A 16795-nucleotide genomic window follows, 5' to 3' on the forward strand; every position below is an offset into this window, starting at 1 on the left:
GTCGGTACCTATGGATGGATGAACAATGAAGATGTGCGGTGGTCTGTTACGCAAAAACTAATGAACGGATTTGATCAGGATTTGATGGAAAGATTGCTGATTAGATTTAGCTTTATCTGATAACAATGTATTTTGGAATCCTATCGCAATACAAAACTTGGAAAAACCTGTTAGGAAACAGCAGAAGCATAATGTTTAGGTAAGAGATAGTTATTTCATGGAATTAATAAATTATAGAACAAATACATGCAATATTCTTCACTTTCGTTTTCTCAGATAAAATTCCGCCTAATGTAGTTTCCTTTATTGCATTCAAATAAATCAATAATCCAAAACCAAACCATCAACATTTGTTAACGTATAAGTTTCATGACAATGCAGTAAATAGCCAGAATTTGGCACATTTCAGGTAAATCTAGTTACATAGCCAATATTCCTTGTTTATTAAACCACTGGTCGGCTATTACACGATCCGGCATTAACACAAGCCCCTAAATCATAGCTGTGTGTTTGTTTACAAGCAAATCGTAAACTGGATCTAAACGGGGCGATTCGACAAATCCGATGTTTGACTTTCCTGCCTGTACATATATGAAGGTACCTACAATACATGAACGATGTTTCAAAGCTAGTTTATGATGAAAGGCTGAACTTTCTGGCATGGTACCTGATATGTACAGATAACGACCCTCTGATATTATATGCTTTATTATGCTTTTGTTTTTCCCGATATTACACTGATGACGATTCTATGTTCCAAAATAATACCAAAGACGGCATTATTTTTTAATCTTTTGTTCTTGTACTTATAGGGTAACAAGGATACCAAATTAAAATTAAACGAATCATACGTACGTCCACAAATATATCGAATATCGTATCTACTGTCTATCATTATTTTTGCAATTGTACATGGTTAATGTAATACAGATAGTCGCACAGGTTACGATCTGGATACAACTCAATACAAATACAGGATCTCAAGCTAGTGACTAACATTTCACCATGCCGGATTTAAAGAACCTTCTTCCGTTGACGATCTTAACATTGCGACACTAGCAAATAGCTCTTCGTTAAACTTACACACACACTGCAGTATTGCATCATTGCACACTACGGATCTTCGACACGTAATGTTATGTGCAAGAATCACTTAATTTTATGTTAAGTAGCGTTTAATTGCTAATTGAACTTACCTACTAAACTCTTACACACATTTATTTATTTATTTATCTTTGGGAAACAAACAATACATTAATTTTCTTATAAATAAGAGATAAAAAACCATACACACATCAGCAGTTCTAAGAACGTAATAATTTCGTATGCAGCTCAATTTGGATGACAGGTGAACGAACTGTGTGATCACAATCGTTCTTTAGTTTAATTGTTATTTGTTTATATTTAAGTTGTTAATACGTGATGTGCAACACAATGCGAATAACTTAGTGACAAACTTAATAATAACTTTACCATACTTAATTAAATAAGACATAGAAAAATGGATTTTATCTTTTCCATCATTAATTTAAAACAAGCATAATCAAATTAATAAATTATCACCATATTCATCAAAATTTTAAATTACCTTAAAATAAAAATGTCACTAATAACACCCGGAAATGAAAAAGCCTATAATTTACATAACCACACCAAGCTCTAGGGAACGTTCCTCATCTTATCACTCGTCAACCAAACACATAATCTCGTAACGATTGATTGATTGATTGATTGCACTTTCACTATTTCCCCCGCGGTAAAAATATTAATCGACGTAGCATAACAAAACTCATTTGTTACTGAAACAGCTAATAAAAATTTACCTAATCGTTGGAAATTATTTTTATAATAGTTAATGTGATGTAACTTACACGCCATTCTCTAATAAAAGTAAAGTTACATAAAAATAATTAAGTTTTTAATACTTGATTTGGAAATTATTTGATTAATGTTTGTTTGAAATTATTTATACCATTTCTAAAACTAGCAAAATTCGATCTTGCGATTCATTGACTTCCTATTACATTATCTACCTCAGATGCCAGATATTATAATGTAATATCATAGACTAATAAACAATGTAATATATTTCCTAAGACATCTGCGCGAAGCGAGAGTGAACCAAACGTCACTTTAACACACCTTCTACTATCTTTCATAGATACCCACATCAATTTTCACATTTCATTTTTCTTTATCAATCTGTTCGAAAAAAGTGCACCACATAACATATTGCATATCAATCGTAAATAAGATAATATCCGTAATCGAACGTGCACACGATTTCTTACAGCCAAGGCCGCTGCAAACAGCTGTCGTTATACATATCCATGAATAAGACACAAATCATATAAATTGTTCTTGTATTGCACGTTATCATCGCAATGCTTTGAAATGCTAATCTTTAGACCATCCTCATTATCATTTATCATTTTTATGCATGTTTATAAGAAAAGTATACAGCTACATTAAAATGTGAACCGTTTATATGATTGATAACATTTTTTGCTTATTGAAAAACTTCATATATACCTATAGCAAATAAACAAAAATATAATTATACTTTTATGATTAGATTTTTGTTACCAGTAGTTTTTTTTTTTTTTCAATGTTAATAATGTTTCTACTCTTTAGTAGAAACATTATTAGGTACTTGTACCGTGAAGATAAGTGAATGGCAACGCCCTAATCGCGACAGCACTTATAATAATCTACAAAAATATGTTATTAAAGAAATGCGAATCCTTAATTGATTTAAAATTACATATTTTCAATTAGAATATGATAAGAGATATCTCGAGTCTACGCCCCCTTACTGATACGAAAGAAACGTGACTATTAATTAATGGTATTTTTCAGCAATATATTTCTTATTTATCTGACTGTACAGTTCATTGATAGACCAATATTTTAACTTGATTTAATTTTGAAAAAGTTGGGACTTACATTTTCAATATTTCTGAAAAACTCTAATGATGACAAACATTTTGACCTTATCTACGTACTAATTAATGCAAAATTAAAAACCGGGAAATCCCCTCTTCGCGCATGATTAAAATAGACAAGTGCTATTATTCATAGAAAAACATTAATGGACTTCTGCTGTTTTGTTTAGCATAATATATATCCTAAAGCTATATACATTTACGAAAGTAGGTATATTACGACTAACAATTAGAAATTTTTCAACGTTACATTCTATAAAAAGGCATAACTAATATTGCTTTTAACAAAGATCGCTTTTAAACACAACAATCAATACTTATAATAAAACCGTCTGCCGCAGTATTTCACATAGATATAATAGATATCATGGCAATGCGGGATTCATGGCATGCCTTATACAAACTGGCACCACTAAAGAAATTCGTATTTCGATAAAGAAAATCCTAAATTCTTAAACAACGCATTGCAAGTCATTTTAAATATATTCTTTGATTATTCTACTACAAAATTCAATGTTTAATATATTATTATTTGATGTATTCATTTTATAGTAGACCTGTGTCCCTGCTGAGGGATCATGGGCTGATGTTAAACTTTTTTTTAAGTTAAGAGAAAATGTCGCAGTCCCACAAGAAAAGTCAAAGTTAGAAATATAATATAATTTCACAGCGATCACTATCTTATTGAGTTATAATAGCAATTCTCATGTTTAATTATCGGTTAAATTTTAGTGAAAGTCAGTCAGATGACCGTGACGCCTTTGCCACGATAAAAAGTGAGATCTCTTCGTTCCTCGAATTAAAATAAATACAAACGTTTACTATTTTGTTTTTACTTCCTAAACAAAAGCCGTTAAAGAACGTTTCTTTAGAAATATTAGAGACTCGAAACTGGAGTGTATCTTAATGAATTGTTGATAATTAAAATACATTGTATAATTATAAACAACGTTTAAGTTATTAAGTATATAATTTAATTTTAATCAGTACATTTGTAAGTGTAATGAATAATAATTAATAATACGTTACGTAATGAATCTTAATTCAATGTATGTAATTATAATGAAAGACTGTAATTTGATTAATAAAATATTATCATGGTAAATGCAATAGAATTAATATTCCTACCTTGATACCAACGAAAACAAATAATATACTTTTTAGGTTATTAATAGTTTTAATAAAGCAGATTAATTTCAATTCCAGACCTCGGAAATCATTCGATCGAAGTAACACAGCTTATATCATTAGATAGATAGGTAGCTTAAAATATAAAAATGTACTTTCAAACACAACACTATCATACCTTCATCTTATCATTCCAGAATTTCATTCCTATGTAGGTAGGTATTAGAAAAATATCCACTCTTCAAAATCAAAACCAACAAAAAATAAGTACAAATAACATCAAAACAACGACCTCGGCACAAATACGAAAAGACCAATAAAATATATTAGCGGTGACATCAGTAACACCACACGAGTCACAGCAAATGTCGACTCTGTTTCCTCTATGCAAATTATTTTGGCAATGAAGTATCAACGTTAAATCGTTAAATAAAATCGACGCATGCCAAATGTCCTCTTTGTGGACCGAATGCTACTTTTATGGATTCCATGTAGCCGAGAACAAGGGCTCTTGTATTATTTACATACATAAAACTATTAGGTACAATGAACATTGTGTTGACGTTAATTCTGAAGCTAGATTCAGCAAGTAAACAGTCCTATTTCATGCGTGAACTAAACTTAATTAAAAAAGAGATAACGGTGAGCAAAACAAAAGCCTTGCTGGTTGACAAATATGTTTGAGTTTGATATTGCAAAATGAAAAAAAAAAATAACATAGGCTTAAGTTTGATTGAACCCGTAGGTATTCGGATAAAATAAATATCCAGTATTTATTGAAGCCTGAAACGTGTCGGTAAAATCTTCTTTCTTCAATAATTACGAAATGAATTATTATTGATCCCTAATTTTATCAAAACATTTCAAACCAACCCAAATATTTGTCTATGACAAACAATTGTTTTTCAGCATATTATAGTTGGCAAAGGTTCGAGACGAAAAAAACTCTGTTAATGTCACCATAACTGTTAAAACTTATATCAGTTGAAATAAAACTCGACAAATACGCTCGCGCGACTAGTAAAAGTGCCAACGTCTGTAAATAACGATAAATATAAAATACAATGACAGAATTGCTTTTCCTGCAAAAATACTGCCAGTTATAAAAATATTAAAGTATGTTTAGTTGGCAGAAGGATGTAAGAACTAAAATACTAACTAATGTGAACTTTGTAACGACAGTGCCAATAAATGAAAATAATTATTGTTTTTAAAATAAAATAACTTTTGATCCTATATTAAAGAAACGGTTACCTATTAGCTTTTCTTGCTTTCGTTAGTACTTCCACTTTTTCTTCATTCTTTTAAAGCACTTAACTAGTGTTCAACTGTAGTAAAATATAGACCGTAACTATGTAATGTAAAAAAATTATAGGTAGCGACTAAAATGTCTTAAAGTTTGTGTTTACCATTTACTAAATTCTTACTTGTGTTTGATGTTATTTATGTTGTAATAATTCTATTCATTCTTCGAACATTAGTTCAAACGCTCTACCAAAAGTCACGGACCGATGCATTTTCAAACGTATAGTAATCAAAATATTTTGTAAAGCCTTTGAAAAAATTAATACACGTTTTACAATTTCTAAATGTTTATTTAGAAATTAAAACACTTATACATTTTTATATAATAGTATATTATTATCTAAACCACACACAGCCAGGCGAAGAAAATTACCCACTATTTATGGACAAATCCGTTCTGCGTCTAATTACAAGCCAGCGTAGTTAACATTAGCGAGACCAACGATTTATCTTGCATTTAATTGCGCGCATATAACACCTCTCTGACCTATATAATAGCTTTTAAATATTAAATCGTATTTAATATATTTATATTGCGTAAACTTTCAATAACAAACAATTAAACCGTACAGCTTTATTATTGTCGTAAACATCAAAGACATCAGGAATTATTCCACATGTCGTAATAAATGCAATAACATACTAAAATATAAATAAATCAACAATAGGTGGATAATTCTGACACTGGTCAGTTTTTGATAACTATGGAAGGATAACCATATCTTGCCAAAGTTTCCTAAATTCTATTAAAAATGCAATAGTTAAACCCGTTGTAAAATCTTATATTTAAAACCACTAGTAGGCAGAAATTTACGATTCCAATGTACATACTTACTGTCATTATATAGCGTCCACTAGACGGCCTCGAAATAAAACTAGACTACAACGACCCTGTTCCAGCTAAAAGAGATTTATTTGGTAATCAGACTGTATCTTAGACGTATACGCATGATTTTAATCAGCACCCTGCAGTAGCTCCTTCGACAGAGAACTAGTTATTTTCATCGCAGAAGCAAAGGATAGTAAACCTTCAAAATTACGTATTTCTAGGGCTAGACAGACCATTAATCTAAAGTCCAAAGTCCGGTAGACACACAAAATCACTTAACTAACAAAAATCAGACTACCTTTGGCTACTTTTGGGTAGGTAATTCCGAAGTCTACAAGAACAAGACGTCATGAAATCGTGACCATCTTATCTAACGCATCCAATGACCCAGTTCTGCCATTACCAAACACGTCGATCTGCGCCCCGATACAAACGTTATTTTCACAACCACACTAAATTGCATATGGCCTACTATTTTGTGTAACACTTTGATTGAAGTTGCTGAGGTCGATGATGTCGGCGTATTGGAGGTCATAGAGCAAGATGGGAAAAAGTTTCCACTATCTGAAGTGTGTGAGATTGGATTTTCTTATATTATGAATCTGCTTTGAAACATACATTGAGCAAAAGCGGTAACCTTAAGATGACATATTATCATAGATGAGGATCTATGATGATTATAGATATTCTAATAAAATTACTGAAAATAAATAAATTTCAGTGCTTAAATATTGTGGATAATGACATGTATATTAATCAATAGGTACTTCTTTGTGACCGGATTTCTTGAATACAATAAACAATTAGCAACTGTAGTCTGTATACAGCAGTCCGCATTGCAAATGCAAAAATTACGACAGCGGTTACTGCCTAAATAATTATCTTACACAATAGCATCAAATATCCACTGTTAAATAAAACATTTATGTAAAAACACTTCCCTTCCAAGTTCCAGCAGGTGTTTCTACTATAAGGATTCTTTGGCCAACCCAAAAAAAGGTCTGCCGGTCCGGTTTTTAGAACAATTAACGGCTGTCCCTTTCTAACTTCGCAAATTAATGTGAAAAAGAGTGGGACGGTTAGCCGTGCTCTGTCAATTAAAGTGACCTTTGCTGGTGCGGGGTAAGGATATGCATCGTGTGTTATAATTTTTAGCTAAGCGTTCTAATTAGGAAGCCTGTTAACGCGCATCGAGGTTAGAATACGACGTAGGTACCTGTCTGTGTTTTACGGACACATAATTTCTTCTATTTCCTGCCCCGTAATAAAAATCCTATTAAATATAGGGCTATACTTCCTAGTATTTCGTTAGGAGTGCAAAACTAATATTTTACTGAATTCTATGGACATAAGTCCAACTTCTCTCCATCTCAAACATCTTCACATTTGACAAACTCACAAAAAACATCGCCCATTAAAATATCACTTTCAGGCAATGAAAGCTTCCGCGTACGAAACCGCGCTTGACCGTGATCTTTGGGGTGAAACTATTTCAAGTCTGTTTATTATTAACAGCATATAAGTATGCGGCTCTTACGACACTCCGGTGAAACGTTGAATAATACGGTGGAACGCGATCGTTGATGTTATGAAGATGCCGCGACAGTTTGGAGCGAATTTACGGATTTTCAAAGAACCGTATTTTTATCATAAGTCATAAGTAATGTATTACATATTTTGTGGGTCAACTTTTCATTGAAGAGTTAGAATCCACATAAAGAGGTTCTTTTATTTTTTTCCAATTCAGAATCTTATTCATACACGGAAACTTACGTACCTAATCTACTATACGCTTCAATAAAATAAAATGAACTACCTAGTTACCTACATCTTTTTATTTTATTAAATCTTGTGAAGTTAACAATCTCTATCTCTATAGCCCAACTAATCTTAGCTCCTGTAGGCTGTAAGCTGTAACACAGCCAGGAATCAAATCGAGGACCTCCGACACCCGAGGTAACCGCTACACATGCTATGCTTTTGCTAACAGCTGCTACATTCTAAACATTATACCTACATTCAGTATCAATTCTCTCGTAAAAAAAACCAGTCATATCACGAGCGAGCTACACAAAAAATTAAGCATTAACAACCGTTACAATTTGCTAGCGAAAATGATAAGAGTATACCAGAGTGCGACAAAAACTGCTAGTATCCACAATCCTACATAACTGTATATTTGCACTAAGTTGTAGCCCGACAGACCGGTTTTGTGACGTAACACATACCTGTGTTTGATCGATATTACTCGACCCGCTTGAAGTATATTTTTAAGACGATAGTGATATATTTAATAATAATATGTATTAAATACGAATGGTGGCTTATTTGTTTATTGATCGCGATAAATCTTTTAATCTGTATTAGATTAGATAACTTTACAGTGACACTACAATCAATAAAAATCACAATCGATTAAAAAAAATAAACGACGAGACAGAAGGCCCGAATAACTTATAATATATGTAATCGCAAAAACAATTTTTTTTTAAATAAAACTGAATAAGTATATTGATTGATTGATAAAATAGTTTTCATTCGCTTATCTAGTCACTTTATTTAAATCAAATATCACAAATAACTATCACACAATTTATCATTTCATTTTTGACATTCTAGAGATTCTAAGAAAAAATTAAATAACTAAGTACTAAGTGGACCAGACCATTTAAATTTTTATTAAAAAAATTTACCATAAATTAGCCTAGCCTTCGACACATGACACGCCACCGGAAGCTGTTAGTATAAAAATGAATAATTAAAATTTACGAAAGCGACTACATTTCATAACACTCAAGTGATTAAGAATTACTGTAATCTACATTTAAGGATTACACGTCGGGTGAGGTATTCCAATGCACGTGCACGTGCAATATCGATAACCATTAATTAAATTGGCAAATACACTGATGATCTAAACATGATAATTAGCTATTTGTCGTTTCAAAATTTAATGAATTTGCATATTTTCATGCCTCATCATCATCATCATCATCATCAGCCCATATACGTTCCCACTGCTGGGACACGGGCCTCCTATGAGGGTACAGGCCATAATCCACCACGCTGGCCAAGTGCGGGTTGGCGGATGACACATGTCGTCGAACTTTTTTTTTTTTTTTTTTTTTTTTTTTTTTTTTTTTTTTTTTAAATTCTTCGACATGTCGGTTTCCTCACGATGTTTTCCTTCACCGTTCGAGCAGTGGTGATGTTACAACATGCGCAGATAAATTGAAAAATCAATTTATTTCCTGCGCGCTCGCCTGGTCTCGGACCACGGACTTATCGATTCGAAGTCCGGGGTCTCACCACTGAGCCACCACTGCTCTGTGGTTACTTATTCTTTTATAATTTAAGATATTTTTATTACAAATTAGCTTCAATAGCTTGTATATTTTTATAATTTCTCTCCTTCATTGTAAATATACCATCTGACACAAAAACCCACTCTAATAAAATATAGCCTTAAATAAAATTGGAACAGTACTTCCAGCGTCTTTATCACCTATGTCCTATGTAGTGCAGACAATATCAACATATTCCATCAAGACAGCACATCATACGGTATATAAATAAAACCAATGTAGACCGAGCAATTCAATGTCGTGTAACGTACCTATCACCTATGTCATAGACGGTAATATCTGCGCGGGCGCGTAAATAATCTCGACTTGGCTGCGCGCCAAGTGGTCTATTATGACGTCACTATCATTTTGTCATCTGCGGCCCGGCGTTCGCGACAAAAATTATTTTTCTAATAACGATCAATAAACTAATTTCGAACTATGTTTGATCCAATTCGGAAACAAAGTAAAAACACGTAAGTATATTTTTTTTATCGTTGATTCTGGATATTTCTATTGTGTCTGTGATTCCGGGGGCTGAGGCATTAAGACAAACCTATGCAATTAATTAATTATGTATTTATCTATCCTTTTAAAATGGGTCCAAATCGAGACTACAGACCGTTCACAGTTATTTTACCTCTGACAGATGACGTTTTATCATTTCTCTGTTGGTTTTTTTTTTATATTGTGTGTGATTATCTCCTCTGCAATCGTGCCGAAAAGGATTCAGAGTAGTGGAAGAAGTATAATACTAGTTAATATATATATTCTAGGAGGTAGCAACGTTGACAAGTGAGCATTTTAGTATAGTTGGTTCTTTGATATGCTGTTCCTCTTGCTATTTCGGTTAGAGTCCGGGCTGTCTGGCTGGCCGCAGTGGTTGCGTTTAATAGTGCGCATCTTATCTGCACAGGAAAATATCCTTAATTTAAAGTCATTTTTTAACGCGTAATTTTTAATCGTTTGCCTTTAGATAGATCCATTAGACATACATTTTTTATTGCAAGACGTTTTTTTCGTTGTTAAATAGGTGCCAGACGCAATTTTTATTTCAAAATAATTAAAATATCATCGAAATAAGTGAAATTCCATCAACATGAGTCCCAGTGAAGGATAAGTAATCACTGTGTTACTTATACTATATATAATATTCATTTACTATTTACAGTTTTATTGCAACAATCTACCATATCGCCTCCTTTTTCCCAACGAACCTCAAACAGGACGTTAATGTAAACTTGATAAAAACCAAATTTCATCAAGAAATTAAAGACTTTTTAACGGATTTTAAACGCGATTTATTCATTGTATTATTTTCCCAAGTCTTTAATTTCAAAATGTATAATACTCGCGTAAAATCAAACACTAGAAAATACAAATATCATCAAATTCATATTTATACCCAAAAGTGTAATAAATATGAAACCATCTATTAAAAATATTAGTTTACTAATTATTCAATATAAGTATTAAAAAAGGATAATATAATATAAATAATAAAGTTATTACTTACCTTTTAAGCGGACTCATGTTGATGTAATTTCACTTATTTCGATGACATTTTAGTTATTTTGAAATAAAAATTGCGTATGGCACCTATTTTACAACGAAAAAAACGTCTTGCAATAAAAAAATTATGTCTGATGGATCTATCTAAAGGCAAACGATTAAAAAATACGCGTTAAAAAATGACTTTAAATTAAGGATATTTTCCTGTGCAGATAAGATGCGCACTAATAAACGCAACCACTGCGGCCAGCCAGACAGCCCGGACTCTAACCGAAATATCAAGAGAAACAGTATATCAAAAACCCAACTATACTAAAATGACTTTTTTTTTAACGTTGCTAGCTCCCGTACTAATAAAAAAACCAACATAGAGAAATGATAAAAACGTCATCTGTCAAAGGTAAAATAACTGTGAACGGTCTGTACAGGAGTCAGTTACATACAAAAGTACATGTGAATCTAATATAAGTGAGGTAAAAATTCAAGAGTGATTCAATCAATTCTACAAACTATCTAGCATCCCGTCATATTATTATATTACAGTCATCAAAAATAAAGCACACATCAACAACAGTACGTATACTATAGTATATAGATCAGATATAGGTACATAATAATATATATCTCATACAAGGCTCATTTTAACGACTCACAAACGCAACGCACACGAGCAATGAATGGCGAGATCAATAGTTAGCACAATACTAACAAACAGACTAACGGCGACGCAAATACGATGAAAGCGGATTTGTTCAGGTCGCCGTTAATGATTACGAGCGAATCAAATCGCAATGCATAAACATGGAATATTACAAAGATTTCGTCTCTGGTTATTTATTCCGGATCATAATAATGATTGGAATTAAATAAATTCGACAACTTGAATAAGTATACTTTACACTTTACAGATATGTAGGTATGTACATTGTACGTATATTAAAGGGACAGGAAGACCCTCTGCATTTTATAATCAAGAAAAGTTTCAGTTGAGTATTGGTGGAGGATATTGAATTTTACACGGCACTATAAGACTACTTCTACAAAGATGAGAAAACTTTTTCATTGGAGTGGGTTAGTATTCCTGTTCACCCTTATTCTATTTTTTTTATTATTTATATATATTCACATAGACGCTTGGTATAGCCTTTTTATAGTTAGATAAAAGGCCTGAAATGTAAACTACCATTGACCAGAATATCTGCAATGGACCAAACACTATTCGTCCAGAATAATTTCCGAAATGAACAGTAGTTTTCAAAGCTACTCGTATATGTGTAATGTTATTATTAAAAATAGCAGTATTACCTAGCTTAGTTACTTATTTCACACCACAGTAGCATAGAGGTCACAGGGGATCGGTTTGCAGGTCAGAAGACGGCACAACACCTATTGTACTTACGTACGAGTGACTTCAATCAATACCGCCGATTGTGGTTTTACATACACTTATAATTTCCTATGTAAATAATCACATTGGTAGATGGAAGACGGAGTTTGAGAACTAATTTATATATGATGTTATTATTACTACACTACTACTGCCTTAGTATCATAGTTCATTTAAATGAAACTGCAAGCTTTGATGTTAAAACAATAAAATTCCTGGCTATAGGTGTAGTAACTGAGTTAGAAATTAAAATGACACGAGACACAGTTTTCGATTTTTGGAAACATAATATAAGACAGACAAGGCTCGAAAAGTTGCTATTATCCATTAGAGGTTTTGCGTGAAATTTATGATTTTTCACGAGCACATCAAGTTTAATCTATTCCGTCGTGAAACACTTATATGAAAGGAATATAACGTCAGTAATTTTGATTAAAAGGTGCTATTGAAACTTTATTACAAGTGCGATAAAGTTAATAATTGTATGCATACCAGTAAGGTCATTATTATTATATGCCTGGAATGCGCTGCCACTTATACTTTACCCTTTAACAGTTACAAATATACTGTATAATATGATTTGCACGTCTTAATAACTATTGATATGTACATACATACTTTTTCTAAATTCAATTGACTATTTTCTTTATGAACTATGATACATGGTCAGAATCACACATAGTATGTACATATTACATGCTTCAATACCTACATGTTAAGAAATAAACTATATGATACACTAGTTGTGCTCAGCGGCGTCACCCACATTGCTCCGCTCCTGTTGCTCTTAGCGTGATGATATATAGCCTATAGTCTTCCTCAATAAATGGGCTATCTTTTTCAAATCGGACCAATAGTTCCTGAGATTAGCACGTTCAAACAAACAAACTCTTCAGCTTTATAATATTAGTATAGATGATTGTGCATATTTTTCCAATAACAATTTCCTGATACATAATTTCTCTCACAATCAGTATGACTAATCATGTTAGGGCGTATTCAGAAAGAAAGCTTGAAACTTATAAGCGCTTATAAGGCCTAATCGGCGCTTGTCAGCGCTGGTAACCTGCGCAGGAAAATATATGAACATGCGCCTATAAGCGCTGATCGGCGCCGACAAGTTCCGACAAGCTTCAACAAGCGCTGGTCGCTGCCACATAAAATTTGTCTTGGTCTGCTTCAACCTGCTTCCTTTGTGTAGAACGAACCAGCATTGACAAGCGCCGATAAGCGCTTATAAGTTTCAAGCTTTCTTTCTGAATACACCCTTAGTTTATATACAGACTATGTTATATTGAATCTACATTTCATGCCTGTGTTTATTACTTCTAAGTTATACTTATTAAAAAATATATCTTTGTAAGAAAATCACATTGCAACACTTTTAGATTGAAGTCAGATTTTGGGGCATGCATTTAGATACCATAAAAGCAGTCAATGCTATCTTTAGAGTCTACACTAATCTAATAATTGTGATTGTTCTGTTCAAATAATTTAAATGTTATTTATTTATTAATTCACTATGAATTACCTATGCAATATTGGCCAATAATTTATCTAACTAGTATACCCTGTCAGACATTTGTCTTTTTCATTATCACACTTTATTAAAACAGCAATAAAAACACTCAATTATTAAAACATAACACTGTCTCAGATAACAGGCAGTTAGATATAATCGTCAAATTAATCTCATCTCATTAGTTCACTACGCTTCACGCACACATGGTCACACGTTGCGCGCGTGTGCGTAAGCCTTAGGGCGCTGGGCGACGCTATGGCGGTTTCTGTTTGAATGATTATCTGGGGCTATGGATGGATATTTTCTCTTGTGTTATTAATTAAATCATCTAAATGTCCATCGCCATATAGGTACATGCTATATTATGGATATTAAATTTAAATCTCTTCTCCATTTCACTCCACTAAACACAATTTTTTGTAATTTATTGTTTTTAAGTGTTTATGTAATGAGAGTTTCGTTATTTTATCGCATCTTAAATTCTAGTAAATTTTGGATAAATATTGTCTATTTGGCTATCTACAAATTATGCTACTCTTATTTTAAATAATTTAATTCTATAATAAACTACCATTCATTTAAATCATAATATCACCCAGACATGTTTTATGTAAAAGTTTGAATGATTATATTAATATCTAAGTAATGTATGTGCAAGACTTTTACTTTTCATCTAGATCTTCAATCTAAATGGCTCTAAATATAGTCTCATTTGAATATTATGCATTTATACTGAGGAAATGTATGAAATTTCATAATAAAATTATATTTTAGCAGTCAGTTAGACTCTAATTGATAAAATGTACTGACAACAAGATTGGCACTGTATTATCTTATCACTAAATTGACAACAACTGATACTATTTTATAAAAAGTGCATGCACATATCTCTTCAATCTTCTATCTTTCTCACAATAGACAGATGATATATTGCAGCTTGGTTTCTTTAAGAGAAACATTTAACAAGTTGTCTTTTTCTTTTGAAGATCTTTTATTTAAATTGCAATGTAAGTATGTTCGGCTGTATCATTGTAACTCAATTTCGAACCAAATCTTTAGCCTTTTGAACTGTAATTTTTTGGCATCTAGGATCAGAACCTGAATTTCTGTTTTATATGTATAATATAAATAAGCCAAGCAGTTTCATAGAAAACAAAGTAGTATGTCAAGATTATGTGAAACAAGATCAAATCGTACAATGACATAAAGATCAAATCGTACTACGGCAAATTATATTTTCAAATCCTCTTGTCGGCTCACACAATAACATCTATTCCTAAGTCAATATAGAACATAAATGAAGATCATATAAAATAATGTCCAAATCTTGAAATAAACATAAGCACGACAATATAAGTCATTCAATTGTAAATACAATACAAGGCCACCTCTCGTCACCTGTTACACAAACATACATAAACATTGCTTATGTAACTTCAATAAATTAATATAAGTTATACATTTTAATGTCTTTTCTAATTAGCTTTATATTGACACTATACGACTGGCTTATGTTTTCAATATGCTTATTCCTTCATTTAGAATAATATGCCATCCGATATATTATTTACATGTAAAACTAATATGGATGAATTTTAAGGCGCTATAAACTTTTGTACAATCAATATCAGTGGTTAAATTAAAAATTAACACTGATTACATTTCTATTAAATTTTTCAAGTCAAATTCGGTGCTCATAGATTTTTTTTATTTTTATTGAACCAACATTGAAACATGAGATCAAACAAAGTATAAGCTGCGTTATATATTTGAAGGGAAAATGATTCCTCACAATTACAATTAAAAAATAATAAAGAATGAAAAGACTTTTGGATTAAGCATACTCGGACATCATTTTACATACAATTTGCTTATTTGTACATAGATAATTGATCAAATAAATTCAGTGCAAATGATCTAGTCAACCTCTTCACTAGGATGCAATATAACTAATTGAAATACATTTGTCCTTTCTTCACTTCTTTGTCAATCAAACAGCGATGACCTAATCTACTTCCAGCCTTCGATAAGCGTCGTAAATTTAAATAAATTGGATGGTAAAATAGACTTTTGTCCCTCATGTCGCCCCTTTCGTCCCGTTAACGTTCCTTACGTGCTAGTAAACAACAAATCGAAAAAATGATGTCAGAAACGCTGATACAAGGCGAACAACCTACGCGACTTATGTCATAGATATACTCGGGTTAGCTTATGAGCTGCATTCGACCTCCGACCTTCTTTATGAACCAAAAATTTCGTAATAGGTCATATCCAAAACAATAATAAGCGACACACTTTCTAGCTTCACTGAGGGGAGTGACACAACTCCTCGCAAGACTCGCCTCTCTCACTCGCGCTCACGAACAAAACACCAAAATGTGAAACAACTGTCAAAACTTTTGAGTTTTGATTTATTGTTGCACGCGACAAGAAAGCAAAACTTTTATAAAGTTACAAATAAATTAAAGTAGTGTTACTAACCGTATCCAAGTAAACATAAATCCAAAAACGAAAGCAATACGATGTTCTCCGTGAAAACAAGGCACAAAACACACAAAACTTTATCTCCTTAAGGTGGTTAGCACAATGTTATCACTTCAATTCACAAAACATACACTAACAAACACACAAGGGACGATACAGCACTTGCACTAAGTTTTTTATTTACAATTATAAATGTTTTTAATACACATAATGCAAGGGACGTCTATCGCACTCCAACGAGTTTCAGCCATTTTGATTGCTGTCGTTGAAAGAAAGGGACAAATATATTAATAAATAAAGTTAAGCAACGTATACACCGTCTGAGTTTGCAATTCTAAA

General features: G+C 32.2%; 1 protein-coding gene across 1 annotated transcript in view; it reads right to left on the minus strand.

Annotated features, from left to right (window-relative positions):
• LOC123703836 overlaps positions 1–16561 on the minus strand; it is a 170331-nt gene extending 153770 nt beyond the window's left edge. Inside the window, exon 1 of the mRNA XM_045651999.1 lies at positions 16454–16561. The gene's annotated coding sequence lies outside the window, so the exon portion shown is untranslated. The remainder of the gene's footprint in view (positions 1–16453) is intronic.
• Positions 16562–16795: the final 234 nt, after the last annotated feature.

Source organism: Colias croceus, chromosome 27 (genome assembly GCF_905220415.1).
Source record: "Colias croceus chromosome 27, ilColCroc2.1".
NCBI lineage: Eukaryota > Metazoa > Arthropoda > Insecta > Lepidoptera > Pieridae > Colias > Colias croceus.